We start from the raw sequence: 21,053 nt of genomic DNA on the forward strand, positions 1-21,053 counted from the left end.
TGAAGGAGAGACTCTATCCTTATAAACAGTATCGAGTGCTGCGCTCCAATTCCTACAACTGGTTACAGATACCACGCTTTGAGAAAGCACGGCTGGGCGGGCGTGCCTTCACAGTTAAAACAGCTACTCTGTGGAACTCCCTCCCTGCCCAGCTGCGCAGTGCCAAGTCTGAAGCCTGCTTTCAAAAATCTCTGAAGACCTGGCTGTTTAAGACAGCAGCACTGTAGATCTAAACACTGTCCGCTCCCCTTCATTGCCTTTCACCTAGTGTAATTTTCAGCGCCGGCACACCCCTGTGCTGGGGGTAGCTGTCGCGCTTAAAAAATTACAGTATTATTATCGCCCATGTACCTTGCATGCCCGGTGATAATAGTGTTTGGGATCTACGTAATATTGCATTGCATCGTTGTGCCGCCCGTTCCCTAGTCTCCCGGTACCTAATCCGGCTAACGATTGTCCCTCAATAAACAAGCATTTACAATGCAATCGTCTCAGCATTATTAAAGGTAGAGCCAGTGCTTTAAATGGAAAAAAATAAGTGCAGGTACTCACCAAAAGGAGCAGTGGGCGGAGTTTAGGGAGGTGCTACGGTGCAAAAAGGGGCGGGTTAGCTTTTTGACTTTGCCATGGTTGTATGCACTAAATCTGCATGCATATGTTAAAAAGTCAGATATATTTGTCCATTATTTATCTCACTAATAACTATATTTATGGCACTTAGTAATAAGTGTTTATTACTACCCAAAAAAGCCTTTTTTAGCATCCTTAAAATAAGAAAAATTGAGAAAAAAACAGCAAGGTTCTAAGTATGTGCTTTCTTGTTTGCAGGCAGGTCCTTGCTGCAGGTTCATAACTCACTGAGCTACATTACAAAGATGTTAACATTTGACCTGCAGGTTACACACGGATCTATGCATCAAAAGCAGTAATAAACTAAGCTATCTACATAAAAAAAAGAATCTGTAACTTACATGTTACATGCTGTGCTTACCAGCAGACACATTGATCCTCTATGCACTTTTATGGTAAGTTAAACCCTTGGTTAGAATGTACACAGATCTTTCTAGCAAGTGCATTAACCTCCAGAGTTATTCACTTTATTGGTACTTATGATGCACCGAGCTCACTTACTTATGGGAAGGACCTCCGTTTTCTGGTTCTCACGATTGGTGAATGCACACCTGCAAAAAGGGAGGAATTCATCTGGCACTATTTTCATTCTCGCTAGTAGTGGGTTTTTCTGTCAAACCTGGAAACAAGAGTTGATTTCTTAGAAACATACTGTGTATAACTTTAGTGAGCATCATATTCTATCTATCTATCTCCCTGCTACTGGATGTGAAATGCTGACACACAGACACTAGTGATATTACTGTTGGTGGCTCACCCTTTCAACATTCCATTTTATGAGGTTGAAAAGGAGTGGTGGAAGGAGTAAACACTCTGCAGATGGGATATCCCAAAAAATAAAGTATCTACTGGGCTGATCTGGCTGCACTGTTTGTAATAAAAATACACACCATGATCCCAGGTGTGTTAATTCAGCTAATAGTTGATATTATATGCCTCATATACTTGCTATACTAAATACCAAGTTAATTCTTACATTAGCATTTGTGGATGAAATAAATATTAAAAAGAAAAGTAAAAGGCTTTTAAATCACATTATAAATGGCAAGATGGTCTTTCTGAATCAAAATATGGCCAATGATGTAAAGTCCTGGTTAGGAGATGAGGCTTATTACAATGTAAATATGTTTTCTGTGCTTGTACCGCATAACTTGTACAGACGATCACCTGGGAGCACACAACAACATTTAAAAATTAAGTTTTCCTGCTTTTGGCATTCGATCACAGTGTGCAATAAATTGCAACCATGAGTGTGAAGAACACGCACATACGAAGCCATGCAACACATTTAATGGCTTGCTATCTCTTCCAGTCAAATAGTTTGTTGAAAGGACGCACTCTGCAGAAAACATGCCCAAGTGAACACAGTGCTCCAAATAGCCTTCATTCTGCACCCCTCAAATATGCTTTAAACCCTCACTATATCGACTTTGAGGGCAACTCTTTCGATTAGTAACCGCCCCGCAGGACAACAGAATTAGTTTCATTTTTTACGTTTATCACACGACAATGACAAGACTAGAAAAAATATGCAACGAATTCTAGAATCCTTGAAACTACCTGCTTCTTGAAATGGCTGCTGCTGAAAACAAACTCGGGATGAATGCCTATTTCAGAATCTTCTATGCTGCTTCCATCAGTGCTCTCATCCAACCCACTCCATTCATGAGGTTGTTAAGAGTGTCACATTCACAGTCCACATAGAAACCGACAGTTACCTCTTTTAACGTGAGCACCAGGTCGCAAACTTGGTGTGCGGTGCTTTAACATGTGGGTCCGTTGGAGCATAAACCCACTTTTAAAAGAAACGCTCCCTGCTGGTCAGTGATAACTAACATTTTCAACCACAGACAAACACAGAAAGTGTAGGCAATTCACATGTGTGGCAATAGTGAAAGCATTAGCAAACCTTCTTTTGTTCTGTCCACGGAATATTCTATCCTAGACAGTGCGTCCCAGCGCCACCCATTTGTTTGTACAGCCCCCTCTCAGCCCCACTGTGAAAGATCAGTCGATGAGATAACCACTCTGCAGACCCCCCTCCCTCCCCGCTCTGAAGACTTCCAAAGCAGCTCACGCTGGGTCCTGGTGACAAGAACTCCAGTGATTCATTCCCTGCAGTGCTGGTTAAAGGGGCTGCCCGGGTATTAGTTGACGGATGAAAGGAGCGCAGCCTGGGTTAAAATCAGGTCCCATGATTACCGGCACTCTCTTTTGTGCTAGGATAAGTGCCGGTACTCAAGGGGAGAAAATGAAAAAGTGCCGGTACTCAGTACCAGTGAGTACCGGCCCATTTAAAGCACTGGGTAGAGCTATTGGCATTGCCCCTTATCTTTTTTTATTTTAAATCATAAATAAATGGCATTGTCATTTACATTGCCAATAGCTTAATCGTTTGCATATGCGAGACCTATTGCATTAGCACCCACACACAGAGTAAGTAGTAGAGTGAGCAGTTGATAGTGAGTAGGAGCGAGTTATTAGTAAAGAGTATTAGAGAGGGAGTAGTAAAAAGTGAAAGAGTGAGTATTCTATAGTGAAAGAGTGAGGCAGGATATAAGTCCCTTGTAGGTTTATATTACACACAATCGTTTTCTCACGCACAGTGCAAGTGCTATACAAGTGAAACCTAAAATGAGTACCAGGCATTAGCAAATGATCACCTGAATGGAAATGTACAGATATGTTTAATCCTGCACTTTGGCCCTGACAAATTTGGTGGAAACCAGATACTGTAAAATATTCAAAATATATATGTTCACAAACCGATGCACTTACTGCCCTCAACACTCTGCCCTCAACACTCTGCCCTCTGCCCTCCGCCCTCAACCCTTTGCCCTCAACACTCTGCCCTCAACACTCTGCCCTCAACACTCTACCCGCAACACTCTGCCCTAAAAACTCTGCCCTCAACTCTCTGCCCACGACACTCTGCCCTCGACACTCTACACTCTGCCCTCAACACTCTGCACACTGCCCTCAACACTCTGCCCTCAACACTCTGCACTCTGCCCTCAATACTCTGCCCTCAACACTCTGCCCTCTGCCCTCAACACTCTGCCCTCTGCCCTCAACCCTCTGCCCTCAACACTCTACTCTCAACACTCTGCCCTCTGCCCTCAACACTCTGCCCTCAACACTCTGCCCTCTGCCCTCAACACTCTGCCCTCTGCCCTCAACACTCTGCCCTCAGCCCTCTGCCCTCAACACTCAGCCCTCAACACTCTGCCCTCAACACTATGCCCTCAACACTATGCCCTCTGCCCTCAACACTCTGCCCTCAACATTCTGCCCTCTGCCCTCAACACTCTGCCCTCTGCCCACAACACTCTGTCCTCAGCCCTCTGCCCTCAACACTCTGCCCTCAACACTCAGCCCTCTGCCCTCAACACTCTGCCCTCAACACACTGCCCTCAACACTGTGCCCTCAACACTCTGCCCTCAACACTCTGCCCTCAACACTCTGACCTCTGCCCTCAACACTCTGCCCTCTGCACTCTACCCTCAACACTCTGCCCTCAGCCCTCTGCCCTCAACACTCTGCCTCTGCCCTCAACACTCTGCCCTCTGCCCTCAACACTCAGCCCTCAACCCTCTGCCCTCAACACTCTGCCCTCAACACTCTGCCCTCAACACTCTGCCCTCAACACTATGCCCTCTGCCCTCAACACTCTGCCCTCAACACTCTGCCCTCTGCACTCAACACTGCTGTACAATGGCTATATGAAGAACCATAAAGAATGGCACACACTAATGCACCATCTCCTTTTAGTTATGGAAAAATATGAAGAAATTATTACTTTCCTGAAAGGCAGAATGCCTCCAAAAGATCTTGATTGGTTGAAAATTAATCAAACTATATAAGAAGAAAAAGAATCAGTTCATGAGTACTTTGAGCAGTTGTTGCTGGTGTTCCAGCAGCACAGTGGAAGAAAAATTCCTGCTGAGAAAGACATGGAGATTTTTATATCTTAGTTTGTTTAGGATTGAGACCAGATATCAATTTGCATATAACCCAAAGTGTAATCTGCTGACAGATTAAATCACTTGACGAGATCCTGGGATATGCAAAATATTACAGTGATGAGCAAGAAATGAAACAGAAAAAGATTAAAGAGAAATTCACGTTGGCTTAGACGAAATTTGCTCAGAAATGTTTTCGGAATCCTTCTTATGTAGGAAATCAAGGAGGTGTGCAAGGTGCTGCTCTTCCACAAATAGGTTTTCAGGGACATCCAGGAGGTTTTGGTGTTTCACTATTGCTTAATTTGAGCCGGTGGTTTCCGGTGCTCGACACCGGTACTCAATTGCTGGCCCGGCAGTTAATTTCCAGTACCTGGGGGGGCGTGGCTTGTTCATCGAGCTGAATGGCGGCACGTCTATGAGGCTCTCACCTTTCACGGCCTGAGCCCGCCAAAATATCCGTCTACCTATCCGTATACCACCCTAGAGGAGGAGCGGTGAATCAGCGATACCCTCCGCAACAGAGCGGTGCACGATTTTAGTCCCAGGGATAATGTCAACAGCTGTGGTGGACGGAGAGCCGATTTGGCCCGAGGAGCCCCAGGCTCGAGTTCAGCATTGGCCGGCGGCGGCTTCCAGAGGGGGCGACCACAGGCAAAGAGACCTTATGGTCCCTCCCGTAACCAGACTCGGCGGCGCACAGGCAGAACAGTGAGTGGAACCTATCGGGACTCCGCCTTTCTCCCTTCCACCTTGATGTTGCCCGCTGGAGAAGAAAATGGCTGGAGCAGCCTGCGCTCACTTCGGAGAGGTGAGGAGCCGATTGTGTAGTTGCCGCGAACGAGACGCCACGGGGACCAGGTGGTGAGCCCCCCCCCTACTTGTGAGATACACCATCGGCCAAGTGTGAAGAAGGCAAGACAGCGCGTGGCTCATTAGAGACACTTGGGCAGATTTGACCCGGCTGCTGGTAGAGCCTGAGAAGCCCCAGGTTTGAGTTTGGTTGGGGCCGGCAGTGCCTCGGGGAGACAAGGGAGTGTACTGTCCTGGGGCACTGCTGCTCCATCCTTAATTCCAGCCAAAGTCTATCAGGGGTGGCCGGAGTGGAATCGGGTTAGGGCCCGCCTCTGGCCCGCAAGTAGTGTGTTGCAGCAGCATGCTTGGCAGCGAGGGGCTAAGTGGTGGCCCCCTAACTGGAGAAAGTGTAGTCCTGATTTCAATGAACTGTGCACGGTGGAAGTGCATAACTCTGGGACATAAGGCCACAAGGGAGAGCTACTGTGGAGGCACGAACGATTAATCAGGCACTAGTGCATTTATGAGGGGTCCGCCTGGTGCAAGTGCTGGGCACCCTGAGCTAGATATTTTGCTGCTCACCTGCGTAGTGCAAAGGAGATCAAGGCACTGTGAACAGCGAACCGATCAGCAGAAGAGTGGGGTAGACGCGCAACCCAAGTAGCCCACCTAAAGACCACCACAACGTTGGGAACCTCGCCCAGCAATGTCTGGGGCTATGGGACAAAAAAACATGCATCAGACCAATCAAGGATGGAGCAGCAGTGCCCCAAGACAGTACACTTCCTTGTCCCCAAGTATGCTACGCAGAGACAGAGAGAGGTCGAAGTTGCAAGGGGGGAGAATTGGAGGGAACACAGACTCCAACCATGGGAGAACCCACACTCAAGGACGTGATGGCAGCCATTGCAGGAGTGCGCACCTCACTGGAACAACGTATGGGTACCATCACGGTCGAAATGACATTACTAAGAGCTGACTTTCAGAAAACAAGTGACAAAGTGAAGCCCATGGAAGTGGTCACTGCAGAGTTAACTAGTGATACCACACAAATGCAGAAGGAGATGAAAGTACTGCAGGTTGCCCAGAAACAAGTAGAGGCCCAGCTGGATGACTATGTAGGCAGATCACGCCACAATGATGTCAAAATTAATGGGGTCCCGAGAAAGTGGAGGGAAGGGCGGTGGATCTCTTTGTAGAGGACTTAATACTGAATCACCTCTGGCCAAAAAACCCTCTTGAAGTACTTTACAGTTGAAAGAGTGCATAGAGTACCTGGGGGTAGGCCCAAGCCAGGTGCTTCCCCGCACCCAATCCTGACGAGACTTTTGAATTTCAGGGACCACGACATCATATTAGAAGCGGCTCGTACAAGTCCTCCCCAAACATTCGAAAATAGTGAACTGTCCTTCTTCCGGGACTTCACCATTGCGGTGCAGAAACAAAGGCAAACCTTTTTGAACATTAAAAAACAGCTGAGAGTTTAAGGGATCCGATATTCAATGTTGTTTCCCGCCAAGCTGCGGATAGAGGTGGACAATAAAACGTGGTTCTTTGATAATCCAGAGGCAGCGCAGGAGTGGCTGGAGGGCTGGAGGCCAGCAAAAGATCATAATGCGAGATGAGAAGGGGGTCTCTCCTCTCGACTGACACTTGTGTCTTGAGAACTGAGTAGACATATGAGGCCCGTCTCTCCGGTGGCCGCTTTGGAACAAAACCGGTGGTTCACGACAATGATACATAAGCTAAGTGACTTACACCAAATGTAATTATGGTCTAAGGAACAGAAAGGGGGCATATTATGGCGGACGAACAGCCGGGGGGAGGGAAATGCCACTCCTGAGTTAACAGTTAAGTTAGAAACCAGAGCTACTGGCACGCTGTACTATTGGGGTATGGGCAGTTTTAGGCCCAGAGTGCGGGGCGGCAGGGTGGGGGGATGTTGGGTATTTAGGATTAAGTTTGTTTATTTGAGATTAAGCTAGTACATTTCAGAGCAGGGGTGACTAGAGACGGAACTAAAGGGGCACATGCATGCAGCCGTGACATTTCAGTGAGTAGTGAGAGGCAAGCTTGCGAGCGCCTAAAGACGGGCTCTGAGTGGGTGGGGTCTCAGCACGGGACTCCATGGGTGACAAGACATTTAAAATTCTATCCTTGAATGTAAACGGTCTGGGTGATAATCTAAAGAGGGGAATTGTTCTGCAATATATTAAAAGGCATTCCCCAGACATGGTCTTGCTCCAGGAGATACATTTGGTGGGAAACAAGTGTAAAGCATTGGACAGATATGGTTACCGACTTGTCTAGACGCCATGGCGTGATACCCCGCTGTGGTCCCGTTTGGGTCTCATCGGGATCTGCGAACCTAGTGATCTGGTCAAGCGCTATAGCAACTAAAGTTATACAGGTTCATGTTGGGGATTGGAGCTGTTTCCTTGAAAATACGGGGTCTTCCTTCTGGGTTTGTTCATCTGTTTCCTACTAATGCTACATGGATAACACAAAGACTGGATATACATTTATAACCTGGAATGTATGTGTGCCGAATAATTTAGTGAAGCAAAACCAGTTCCATGCTTAGCTTAAAAGATACAGGATATCAATGGTGTTTCAACAGGAAACACAGTTATGGGCGGACTGTATAAAACATGTTCAGAGACGCTGGAGGGGGCAAATCTTTGCAACATCTTACTGAAGTTATGCAAGGGTGGCGTCAGGAATGCTATTTAGGTCCACTAGGACATGTCCAACGCTGAGGTTGTTATGTAGTGGTAGAGGGCACCCTTGATGCACATGACTTGTGTTTTATAAACATATTCATGCCAAATGTAGATGACAGCACCTTTATCGGTGCGTTCTGAGGGCGGTGCAAATATCGACAGGGACGGTAAATGTAATGGCAGGGGACTTTAATTGCGCTCTGAATGGAGAGTTAGATAGACCCCCCCTCGAACTGACAATAAACCAAGGGTAGTGGCTGCATTGCATTGCATCAGGCGCCGGAAGATCTTGGGTTGGTAGATATTTGCCATCTGCGTAAATCCCACTACACGAAAATACTCATGTCACACCCCGGCGACAGACACACATAGTCGCTTGGATTCCTTTATTCATAAGACTGCAGCTCATAGGGTTCAGGACTCCCAGTATGTGGCTTTCTACCTTTTGGATCACTTCCCATTAGTAATCACATACGTCCTTCATAGGCCGGTCACCAGGATACCGTTATGGCAGGTGTGAACAAAGAGTTAGTACAATATTTTGATCTTTTTTGGGAATCCACAGGCAAAAGGTCCACGGAGTGGGAGACCAAGAAGGTGGTCATCCAGGAGGTGTGTAGGCCTAGTCGATGCACATTAGAAAACGACATTACCAAACAAGAAAACAAACTGGAACCCTTAGAGAAGCTGCTGGCCACATCTACTACAGGGGCAATGAATGAAATGACCAATGTCTAAAGGACGCAGACTTATGGAATCAGTTGGACAAACATGTTACAAGGGTTGGCCGTCAATGGTTGTATTTGGAGGGGGATAAATCTGGGTGCTTACTGGCATGCTTGATCCGTTCAGAGGGTGTGGTGCAGCGGGTGTTGGCAGCCCGATAGAAGGGTTTTAACTTGGTCTACATGCAATACTAGATTAATGAGGAGTTTACTGAACACCTCCGGATGGTGTATTTGTAGTCGCTGATGGCACCGGAGACGCAATAAATAGACTCCTATTTGACAGGTGTTGCACTCCCAAACAAGAATTGCTTTGTGCCGTGAAGGTTCTAAACTCAGCTTAACTTCTGGGGGTGGACGGCTTCCCAGACAAATTCTATAAGCATTTTCCAGACCTCCTCATGGACAAGCTGCTGGCGGTCTTTGGAGAGGCCCTTGAAAAGCAGGAGCTACCACAGTCAATGAGAGATGCTCTAATAGTAGTCATACCGAACCCTGGTAATGATCCTTTGGGGACAGGGTCTTACAGACTCCTCTCTATGCTAAACATAGATCTCATACTCCTGAGTCAGGTTCTAGAAGCTAGGCTTCTGCATTTTCTACCGCAGCTTATACACGATGACCAATCAGGCTTTATTCCCCACAGGAACACACCCTGCACCTCCGCCCACTGGCACATGTCATACAGACACCGGGGTACAGGAAGATTGTTATGCCCTGGCCTTTCTCAATATGGAGAAGGCCTTTGGTTCCATGAGATGGGATTACGCATGGCGGGTGCATCATAAAATGGGTTCGGGCTCTTCTTTTATAAAAGGGATTAACTTGCTATATACAAACCCACAGGCAAGAGAACGCACAGAGAGAAACGTTTCAGCTCTACAGCCAGGCACCAGACAAGAATGTCCGCTCTCCCCTCCTGATCTTTGCTATAGCTATGGAACCAATGGCTTGCCAGCTGGCACAGGGTCTTAGGGGTTGGGGAGTGACGTCAGGTATGATGGATCACATTGTCTTGTATGCCTATGATGCACTGACACACTTAAGACAACCAGACTTGTTGGTCCCATTAATGTTGGGATTCCTGGAGGAGTTCTGGGAGGTCTCTGGTTTACACATTGATTGGGCTAAGTCTCTGCTGTTCCCACTTGGACAGCTATGGGACATGTCAAAGGCCCAGCTTCCACTTGTGGAGTTACCCTGGACTGTGGGCAAGGTCCAATATTTAGGAATATATTATCACCTTTGACAAGAATCAGTTTTATGTTAGCAATTCAGGGAGAGTGATAGGCAGTCTGCGTCAGTCAATATGGTGCTGGGACGTATTATGACTGTCTTTGATGGGTAGGATAGCCCTTATGAAAATAGTGGTGGTGCCTCGTTGGCTCTATGTTATGCAGGTCACTTTTTACAAACTCCCACAAAGTGTATTAAAAAGCTTGATGCACTCATGGTGGAGCTTCTCTGGAACGGTGGGAGGTGCAGGGCTGGTCTTGACACCCTGCAACGGGAATTGGAGAGGGTGGGGTCTGGAAGTCCTAGATCAAGAGCTGTACTATTTAGCCACACAGCTACAGGATGCAGTTCATTGGTTGAATACCGATCCAAGCTGGGGGAGATCCTTACTGGCGGACGAGTGTGATGGCTATCAGCTGTGGTCACTACTAATGTGTAGCTGACAATTACCTCAGATTTTCCCTCAACTGATCTGACTGATGGCCTCACTCTGGTTGAGGACGGTCCATAGGATACTGAAGAGAGCCTCATACGCCCCGTACACGAATGTCTGGATCATGCGACCCTTTCATTGAATGACCAAAGTGAGGACTAAGGAAAAATTGAAAAAGGGAGGGTGCCTGACCCTAGCTGATCTGTACCAAAGACTGAGGTTAATACTGATCCAAGATGCTATGACTACATTTGCCCTGGCCCTGGGACACTTTTTACAATATGCAAAAATAGCTTCCTTAGTGCACCAACTGTGGCCAACTTTCCCGGAGGCCCCAGAGCCCACCCACACAATGGTGGCAATGTTGCCTGTTGCTGGTGGTCGCCAGCTGGTCACACATCTATACCTAGCACTGCACAAGTGTTAGACCTGGCACCATTGGCGTGGGTCTCCCTTCCATTTTTTTGCTGTTGCCTCATATATTTTTGCTGGTTATAGATGCTTTGGGCACTGTGCCACAGCTATTCAGTGCCACAGTGCAAGTGCTCCCTATGGTAAGTTGATGTATGGATTAGTGACTCCATGATTGGCTGGTTTGGTTCAGTTGACAGACTCTAGTACAGTACACTGCGTGTGCCCAGGGCTTGTAAATCAAATGCTGCTGGTGGGCTTGCTAATAAACAAAACAACTGCCAATACTGTTCTCCTTATAACCTATTATTTTTCACAGCACAATGGAATCAAACCAAAGTGGGTTCCAAGACTAATTGTTCAGTCGGATTGAATCATCATTTAGTTTTATTCACTTTAAATGCATATGTCAATTATTTTGTACACTTTTTACAAATCTTTACATCCTTGCAATCAGAAACATTATATACAATCAATAATAAATACAATTCAAAAGCAATACAAAGCATACATTATTTCCCAACCAATCCAAGCATTCCACATTCACCCAGTCACTTTCATACTCGTAGAAAAATTGTTAACCATTTGCATGAAACAAACATTACACCATAAACAATATTTTTTATATGTTTGTGAATTTAAACAAAAAATTGCGAATATTTGAGATCATATGGTGTAAAAACTAGCGGTCTACGCGTTTCGAACTCCAAATGGGTTAGGAGTTCTCATCAGGACCTCATGACTCCTTCTTGAAGAGGAGTCTCAAAACTTAATCCGACGAGGGACAAATTGCCCCTGGTCTGGTGCAACGAAAGCGGTTCTTTGATGGAAAAAGTGAAAAAGCAGGGATCCTCGATCGCAGTCTCTTTGCTTTTTCACAAGGCACCGTGTCTCCAAGGGGGTCTGAGTGAATCACGCTCGTGTTTTATCCTTTCACGGGCAGTCCGGCGTTCTGTGATACGACGCGGAAGCAACTGACATTTACAAGCCCTGGGCACACGCAGTGTACTGTACTGAAAGGATAACAAACGAGCGTGATTCACTCAGACCCCCTTGAAGACACAGTGCCTTGTGAAAAACCAAAGAGACTGCGATCGAGGATCCCTGCTTTTTCACTATTTCCATCAAAGAACCGCTTTCGTTGCACCAGACCTGGGGCAATTTGTCCCTTGTCGGAGTAAGTTTTGAGACTCCTCTTCAAGAAGGAGTCATGAGGTCCTGATGAGAACTCCTAAATAAGCATGGGCGAATTTTGCGGATCTCGCGTTCGCGAATTTTGCGGATTTGCGAACTCGCAATCCGCAAAATCCGCAAATTCCCGCGGATTTTTTTTTTTTGTGTTCGCAAGGGTTTCTGCCAGTTCGCGGGGATTTGGTACTAGTTCGCAATTGCGAACTTACTTGTCGGCTCGCAACGGTCGCGACTATGTTGTTTCTACGTCTGGTTCATCATCACAGCCTCCCAGCACCCTCTGTTTCACCACTGGCACCCTCTCTTTGACCCATGCCACCCTCTGTTACATCAATGCCATCCTCTGGTTCATCATCACTGTAGAAGATGGGGGGGGAAAAGCAAGCCCACCTGCCCTGCTTGAACTGACATGAATTAATTTGGGGTTAGTTTATTAACAACACCTGCCCTGCCCCAACTGACAATAATGAATTAGGGGCTAATTAATGTGTCACTGAAAGAATTTCAAGTTCCAGCCTGGCACCTGCTTGTCTGCTCCTTTAGCTGTAAATCAGGACCTTTGTGGCATACAGTTAAGGTCAGAGCAGGGTCACACAATAGTTGCAAGCAGGCAACCGAATTCTGGAGGGCCCCCTCAGGAAGCACTACAGAGAATCGTTACAAATCATGAGGTTGACCTTTTGCACCTGCTCATTGCTTTTGCTTTTGCTGAAATCGTTTTTCGGTTTTTTCGCGCTATTCGCGGGGCGCGGCGTCGTGCGAAACCGACCGCGGAAGCCGCCAATTCGTGCGAATGAGCATTTTATTTTTTTGCGGCTTGTTGTTTCGCGAGTTTTTTTGCAGTATTCGCGAGCCGCTTGCAGCGCAACACGCGAATTTACCCCAAGGTCGAGTACGGGCGCGGCCATTTTGTTTGCGTGACGTATTTCCGTTTCCGCCCGCTATGTATAATCTCGCGCAGTAAGCGCATTGCGAGTAGAGGTTCGCACGAGATCGCGCGGGAAATCTAGAGGTTCGCACGAGATCGCGAGGAAAATCTCGCGCGAACTTACTTTTGCGCTCGTGAACGGGCGCCGGCCATCTTGTTTTTCATTCATTTCCTGTGTCTGGGCATGGTGTTTAATCCTCTTGGTATCTTTGCCATCCTTTGCTTGTTTTCAGTTTTTTTTTTACGATTTTGCTTCTTATCTATCCCTCTCTTTTCCTAGCTGTATATTTTTGTCTTTTCTGCTATTTTTCTTTACTTTTAAACTACTTTTTTAAACTCTTTTCTTTTCTTCTTCCCTATCCTATTCTTTCTTAATTTTCTACTTCTTCCTACCTTACCTGCCCAGACCATGGTCAAGCCAGGCTCCGCGAAGCTGCCCAGGCACTTGAGGGCCGCAGCGGCGGCGGGGAGTAGTGCTGGACCCAGTGCCAGGACAGCATGCGGGAGATTGAGGGGGGAGCAGGTGACGCGACGGGAGATATTCAGCCCGGAGGAAGTGGGCGCGCTGGTCTACTTCGTCCAGCGCCGCCTGCCCAGGACCATCGTGGGAGGCGGCAGGATCGCGGCCGGTGGCTACAACATGCGGGAGCGCCGGAAGCGGTGGGAGAAGGTGTGCTGTGCCATATCCCACCTCTACGGGGTCCAGCGCACCTACAGCCAGGTCACCCATCGCTGGACGGACCTCCTGGACCGCGAGCGCGACCTGCTGGACCAGCTCGGCTTGGAGATCCCCGGGCTTGGTGAGTAGTAGTAGCCATTTAATCACTCACTACTATGATGTTTTCTCCTGCTCTGTGTTGTTGTATTGCAAATATTTGTTTTTTACATGGAGCAAGCCAATAATGCCGCTGATGACTATTACATTGTAGTTAAATTATATTTCAAAATCTTCTGTGCATTTCAGGTGCACTGCTCTCCTTCTCAGTGGCGTTGCTACTATGCTTATTTGTTTTCTATTTCGTGGTCTCATTGGCCTGAGTAACTATTATGTATGAGTGTACTTTACAGAACTGCGTAATGCTAGACACTAAGGGGCAGATTACATTTACAAGCCCCTTGCGCCACGTTTACGTTGCCTTGCGTGACGCAACAGCGGCGTAAACGTGCCGCATCCCTGCGAGTCATTTACAGCATGACGCATCTAGGGAGATGCGTCACGTTATAAAGCCATGGGCCTGCACCACAATGGGTGCGTTCCTAGTACGCAGAGTGGGCGGTCCGGCGGCTGTGCGCCTCGCAAAATTGCCTGCGTGAAATCTACAAGATTTAACGCAGGCACTTCTGCGACGCTGCTACGTCAATTCAATTCCTTATGTCTGCTCGAAGCAGGCGAAAGGACTGACACAGCATGTTAAGTATTGGGTGGCCCTGAGTATTACTGGAGTTGCATTGCGTTGGCGACGTGACTCCAGCGATGCGCCGCTCTTACGTGACGAGATGCGTCACGCAAGTGCCTACCCTTGCGCCAGGGCGCGCCGCATTGTAAATGAGGCGCATCTGCCGTGTCGCAAGGGTAGTTTTGCGTGACGCATTTGATCTGGCGCATCTCTGGAGATGCGCCAGAACGCGTAAGTAAGTATGCCCCTAAGGGGCAGAATTGCAATTACCGTCGCATCCCTGCAAAGTAGCAGGGATGCGCCATTAATTGTGCGGCCCGCTACCACCACCAAACATGGTGCGCCGTATTTGCAATGCGGCGCACCATGGGCCCAAAACGTCACCGAAGCTTTACTGCTGGAGTTGCGTCGCAACGATGGCGCAGCTCCAGCAATGCTCTGGGGTACCCTATCTCCCCAATGCTGGGTCAAGCCGTACGTCTGCTTCAAGCAGGTGCAGGGTTTGTGTGACGCATCATTGTCCTAAAGGTGACTGATTGAAATTTTGTAGATTTCCCTCAGCCACTATTAGGATGTGTTCCAGCGCAGGAATGCCCTCCCTTGCGCCGGAACGCCCCCTGATGGCGCAGGGCTTTATAACGGGATGCATCTCCCAAATGCGTCACGTTGTTATAATATTATACGCCGCACCATGGCGCCCTTTTTTGTTTAGCTGCTGCGTCACAAAAGTCACGCAAGAACGGCGCAAAAGAGCCGCAAGGGGCTTAAATCTGCCCCTTCCTTTGTACCCCTGACAATAAGAAAAATAGTGGCGGTGGATTGATAGTTAGACTATTTAAATGACTGGTAATGTAGCAGGCAACTGTTAGTGTTGTCACTGATCTGACTGAAATCACAATGGAGTTTGTCTGTCACTTTGCGTCTTGCCTGCGGACTGCTGCCTGCCAGTCCTAGGTGAACGTTTCAGTACTTTGTTTAGTGAGTTACGTGACTTTCGAAGTCACAGGTCCGCAAATAAATGAAAACTAACCCTAATCAATATAATTTCGCGGAAATATTTTGTTATTGTTCTTTTGAAATGTTTGATTTGGTTGACATTGACAAGCAACAATCATCCATGTTTTCTGTTCTTTCTTTCATGTTGTACGTCAGCTCCCCCCAGGGGCGAGAGGAGGACACAGGAGCAGCAGGCGGCGGATGCTGTTCAACAGGGCCAGGATCGGGCAGGCGAGGGCTCCTCTGCTGGCCCCAGTAAGTTTTCATTTTAGACTAGTACCTATTTTTCCTAGCGTTCCTCATTTGACTTTTTTCAAAATTGTCTTTGCTCTTCTTGTAGACTGTATCTAAATTCTTATCCTGCCTCTACTATGACTCCCTGTGGTATTACTAGATTATTCTTATTAGTCTGTCTGTGTAGCTAACTAAGATTGCACGGTTGGCGAAACTCCCATGATTCTAGTCAGCAATAGCTCTATCAACTTAGTGCAGTCCTCTGGGATTGTCCATAATGTCTTTTGAAGTGTTCTATCTGGACTCATGCTTGCAAAAATTGCAAAACCTTTCGCTCAGTCACTCTAGTCTGGACCAAAATACACAGATTGTATTTAAGTTTAAAAGCTTTATTAAAAGTAAACACATTTATTAAAATGAAGTCATAATAAAACTAAACGTTTAACTGATAATGGAAAAGTGGTTAGTGCTGACGATTAATTGAAGACATTTCTTGTGGTCGAGCCGAGCTCTCACCTGGTTTCAACTTGATCTTGTTGTTAGAAGTCCATCTTCTGTCTGTGTGAAGAAAAATGGTGCGTGTTAAAAAAACAGCCTTCATCAGTTGTACCAAAAAGTGCAGCAAGACAACCTTCCCTGGAAAAAGGGACATTTTTTTTAACTTTAACGTAGACAGTCACAAATTACATTGTTTTCACATGTCTTCATTCCTAGACCAAAGACTAGTGAGTGCTTTATTCTAACATTCTTAAATGTACTTTGTAGGTGGAACATCTGGTGGCGGGGCCAGTGTGGAGGTGGTGGTGCTCGACACGGAGGCGGAGGGCGATTCTTCAGGGGAGGAGGCGGCGGCTGTGAGAGTTGAGACGGTGGTGGTGGCGGCCAGAGGTAAGCTCTTATATATTCCTTACTTATTGAGATTGAAGACTAGCTGGGAAGGCAAGAATATGAGATGCATGGCTGGGTGAATGATGAAGCAATGATGGGTGGAAGGACAACAGCCTGGGTGGGTGACACAGAAACTGTATGTGTCCATATACCTGGATCATGCTACTATCTGACTCTTAGATAGCATATGTGTATCTAGAGCAGGGGTACTCATAGTACGGCCCGAGGGCCGGTGGTGGCCCGGCAAGCCTTCCTTGGCGGTGCGCAGACCTTGCAGACAATCACTGCTCCCCCGGCCCCCACAGAGCAGAGGCTTTTTTGTATTTCACCTGTTAGCGCCCCTGCATCTCCACTCTGACAATCACTGCTCCCCCGGCCCCCACAGAGCAGAGTGGAGATGCAAGGCCACAAAGAGGTGAAATAGAACAAAGCCTCTGCTCTGTGGGGCCGGGCAAGCAGTGATTGTCAGGGTGGAGAAGCAGGGGCGCTACAACAAACAAAGCCTCAATAATATGTTAATGGTCTTTTAAAGACCTGTTAAGTACTTTGGTGTTGTTGTCTGTGTGTGCGCGTTGAGGAAGCGGTCTCAACCCGGGCTGAAGGCTGACACAGATAGACACACACACAGTGAGATGACAGAGGGGGAGGGAGAGGGAGGGCAGGAGGGAGAGAGAGATGGAGAGGGAGGGCAGGAGGGAGAGCAGGAGGGAGAGAGATGTATGTAAATGCTGGGTCTGGTGGCTCAGTGGATGAGGGCATCTGCTGCAGGGACCTGTGTGCAACCTCATGGTCACAAGTTATCGTTTTGCTTTAGCCGCGCCCCCTCTGACTCCGCCCCCACCAGTGCGGCCCTCGGCCCCAAACTACACTGTAAATGTAGCCCCTGAGAGAAAGTTTGTGAGTACCCATGATCTAGAGAGAGTAGACGGTCAGTGGATGAACTAAGTGTAACTTTGAAGAGCATGTAACACTGCACCCGCACGTCCGTTCCAGTGTAGGAAAGGCAAGGAAAAGAACTTTTAATTTTGTCCAAATACTACCATCATAAGTAGCAGTAGTTTGTATTGCAAGCACTGCATAGATCCGGTTATTACGGTGGCCACTCCCTACCTCTCTTAATAAGTTTAGTAGTACTCAGTCATTCATGTGTGGATGTATCACTGGTCACTCAATAAAAAGCAAAGCACCTAAAGTCATCCCATATATAAGCAAAAACATCCCATGTGAAGTGATAGATAATCAGATTATTTATCTTCTTCAATTTTCCATTTCTAGTACTCATTTCCACTGTAGGGTGAAAGTTAAATTAATTAAGCAGTAGCCCTTGAGTTGTAACAGAGTATTCTCAGTGCCACCCGTAATAGAAAAGTAAGAGCTTTACCACCTGCATGTACTGGACGGGTACAGTAACGCAACGCAAGTCTAGGTCACTCCTCATGGCGTGCGTCTCTTTTTCTCGGGTGCAAGTTTACTGCGCTGGCATTATGCCGGCTTGCAGAAGATAACGTACCAATTTTCCAAAACAAGAGACAAGAAGAAGAATAAGACTGGTGTACTTTCATAGTCGACTCCAATGGAAGTCCATAGTGCTCGTAGAATTTGTTCCTTAAACTCCCACTAATGTTAGAGCAAGGATGAAGAAGTGTGAGGTTAGATAGATACTGGCCTCAATAGTTATGTAATGCGTTTGCAAGTTGCTAGTTGTAGTGCAACACAAATTTCTGCTGAATGATTGAGTTAATCTTAAAGAGCATTGGTTACAGACTATGTCTTTCTTTCTTCATATAGGTTCTCCTTCCAAACGAACAAGGAGAAAGGAGCTGGCTAGAGCGGCCCGGCAACGGAGGATCGATGCCACTGTGGCCGAATATCGGAGGCTGGTGGCCCTGGAGGACGAAGAAAGTGTGCAGTCGACCACAACAACTACGTCGTCTGCATCGGCCTCCGTTCCCCCACGGGCTACCAGTGCCACCCAGCACAGTGGTCCACCCAGACTGAGCCGGGCTGCCAAAGCCAAACGCCACCGCCGAGTAGCAAGGACAACAGCTACAGCTTCCTCTCACAGCCGTTGCACCTACAAGGCATTGAAGGCACGCCTGCGCCGCAGTACCCTGATGGTGTCCCGCCTCCAGCAGGAGCTCCACCACTTTTCCAACCAGTTGGAGGGGCTCCGCGTAGAGCACGCCTTGCTCCGCCAGGAGCATGATGCCCTGGCCCAAAAAGTTGACAGCATCCACCCATAGTGTCCCTTGCCCCTTTTTTAGAGACTTTTGGGGGGTGAGAATTGGGAGTTGGGTTTTTGGGGACTTTTGAAGGACAATCGTTGGGGTTAGGGAGGGTCTTGCGGGAGATTATTTTGTTAGGGATATAAATATACTTTTTCAAACTTTATCTGAGCATACCCGTTTCTTACTGCTTGCCTGGTGGGTGGGGGTTTAACGTTGACTTTGTTTTCCTGAAAGTTTAGTTCCATTTTCTTCCTTTAAGTGTAAATGCCCAAATGTTTTCAACACTAAGTGCCTCTCACAGACTAAGTGAAGTGAATCCAAGAGTCCTAGGACTTTAGTAGTACTACCTTCAGTCTCTCGTCTCTCGTACTAATACTCCATTATACCCCCAAACCACCAAACGCTTATCTTACCTGTAATTTGTGTTTGAAAGTAGGGCTAGACCCAGGGCTGGCTCCACGGGAAACAGCGAATAAGGTTGGCAATCTTGGTCGGATAAAATTTCCTCATAGCGGTGGTACTAGTGGTGTGACACAGTGGCAGTTGCATGCCTATGAAAAAAAAGAAAATGAAATCTGGTTTGTCCTCCTGAGCAATTCAACGGTACAACTGAGAATATAGCAGGTGACAGAAGTACAGTAGAACAGTGCCACATTGTAGCCTAACAAATGGTAAAGTATAACTACTAATTCGGTTGAAGTTCTTTCACATTAGCAATGGTTCTTTGTCAAGCAGAGTAAGAAAATATCCTCGGATTTCTTCACCAGCCTGTTGCTATCACCTTATCCTCCCCAGCAAGTGTGTGGATTTATTGCTGTCATTTAGTCACACATCAATCAAAACCACACAGCCCGGGGGAAGAGGGTTAGGGTTTGAAAAATGGATGGGTACGGGGGTTTTTGGGAAAGGTTTTGGGAGACAAGAAAAAATAGCACAGCATAGACAAACAATTGTGAACATAAACAAATCTTTGGGTACAAACCTATCCATCAATCTTTGAAAGTGCATGCACTACTGCATACATGTCAGTGAAAAGTAAGTAGTACATTCGACAACTGTGGAAGAAAGAATGCGACAGTACAGGGCCTGTGTGGAATAAATTATTGATAACGATATTCAACATAAGGTCTCTGTAGCCAGATACCCGAGAGCCTTGCTGGTCACTATAAATCCATTCACAACAACACTCAGTGGGGTTGGTCTGGAAGGTATAGTAGATAGAAAAGGAGAAATTGCTTTTTTTCTAGGTGTCCCCTCACTCACCAGGGTTGCCCCTTGGTGACATGCTTCATCATTGGGGCCATCCCAGTCCTCTACGGCCTGGGGCGTGCTGCGACTTGCGAATTACGTAGGAGCACTTACAAATGACTATGTGTGGTGCAGATGTGATAGTGGAGTGGACTAAGTGATGTGTTAAGGGATCAATTTAGAAGCAGAGAGAGATCCAAGAAATGCAGTCACAGTCAGAGAAAAAGGCAAGGGATACTGTATCTATGTGGTTGTAGTGGTCCTGTTGGAAGTGGTAAGTAAGTTGCCTGCAGAAAAAAAATCCTCCTATTAGCGGCACTCCTCCATTGCAGCCGACGCTTCGTCCATCGATGTTGGTCACCAGAAGACACCCTGTAAAAAAAAGCACAGCATAGACAAACAATTGAACATAAACAATTCTTTGGGTACAAACCTATCCATCAATCTTTGAAAGTGCATGCACTACTGCATACATGTCAGTGAAAAGTAAGTAGTACATTCGACAACTGTGGAAGAAAGAATGCGACAGTACAGGGCCTGTGTGGAATAAATTATTGATAACGATATTCAACATAAGGTCTCTGTAGCCAGATACCCGAGAGCCTTGCTGGTCACTATAAATCCATTCACAACAACACTCAGTGGGGTTGGTCTGGAAGGTATAGTAGATAGAAAAGGAGAAATTGCTTTTTTTCTAGGTGTCCCCTCACTCACCAGGGTTGCCCCTTGGTGACATGCTTCATCATTGGGGCCATCCCAGTCCTCTACGGCCTGGGGCGTGCTGCGACTTGCGAATTACGTAGGAGCACTTACAAATGACTATGTGTGGTGCAGATGTGATAGTGGAGTGGACTAAGTGATGTGTTAAGGGATCAATTTAGAAGCAGAGAGAGATCCAAGAAATGCAGTCACAGTCAGAGAAAAAGGCAAGGGATACTGTATCTATGTAGTTGTAGTGGTCCTGTTGGAAGTGGTAAGTAAGTTGCCTGCAGAAAAAAAATCCTCTTATTAGCGGCACTCCTCCATT

The sequence above is a fragment of the Lissotriton vulgaris genome (genome assembly GCF_964263255.1).
Source record: "Lissotriton vulgaris chromosome 8 unlocalized genomic scaffold, aLisVul1.2 SUPER_8_unloc_1, whole genome shotgun sequence".
Lineage (NCBI taxonomy): Eukaryota > Metazoa > Chordata > Amphibia > Caudata > Salamandridae > Lissotriton > Lissotriton vulgaris.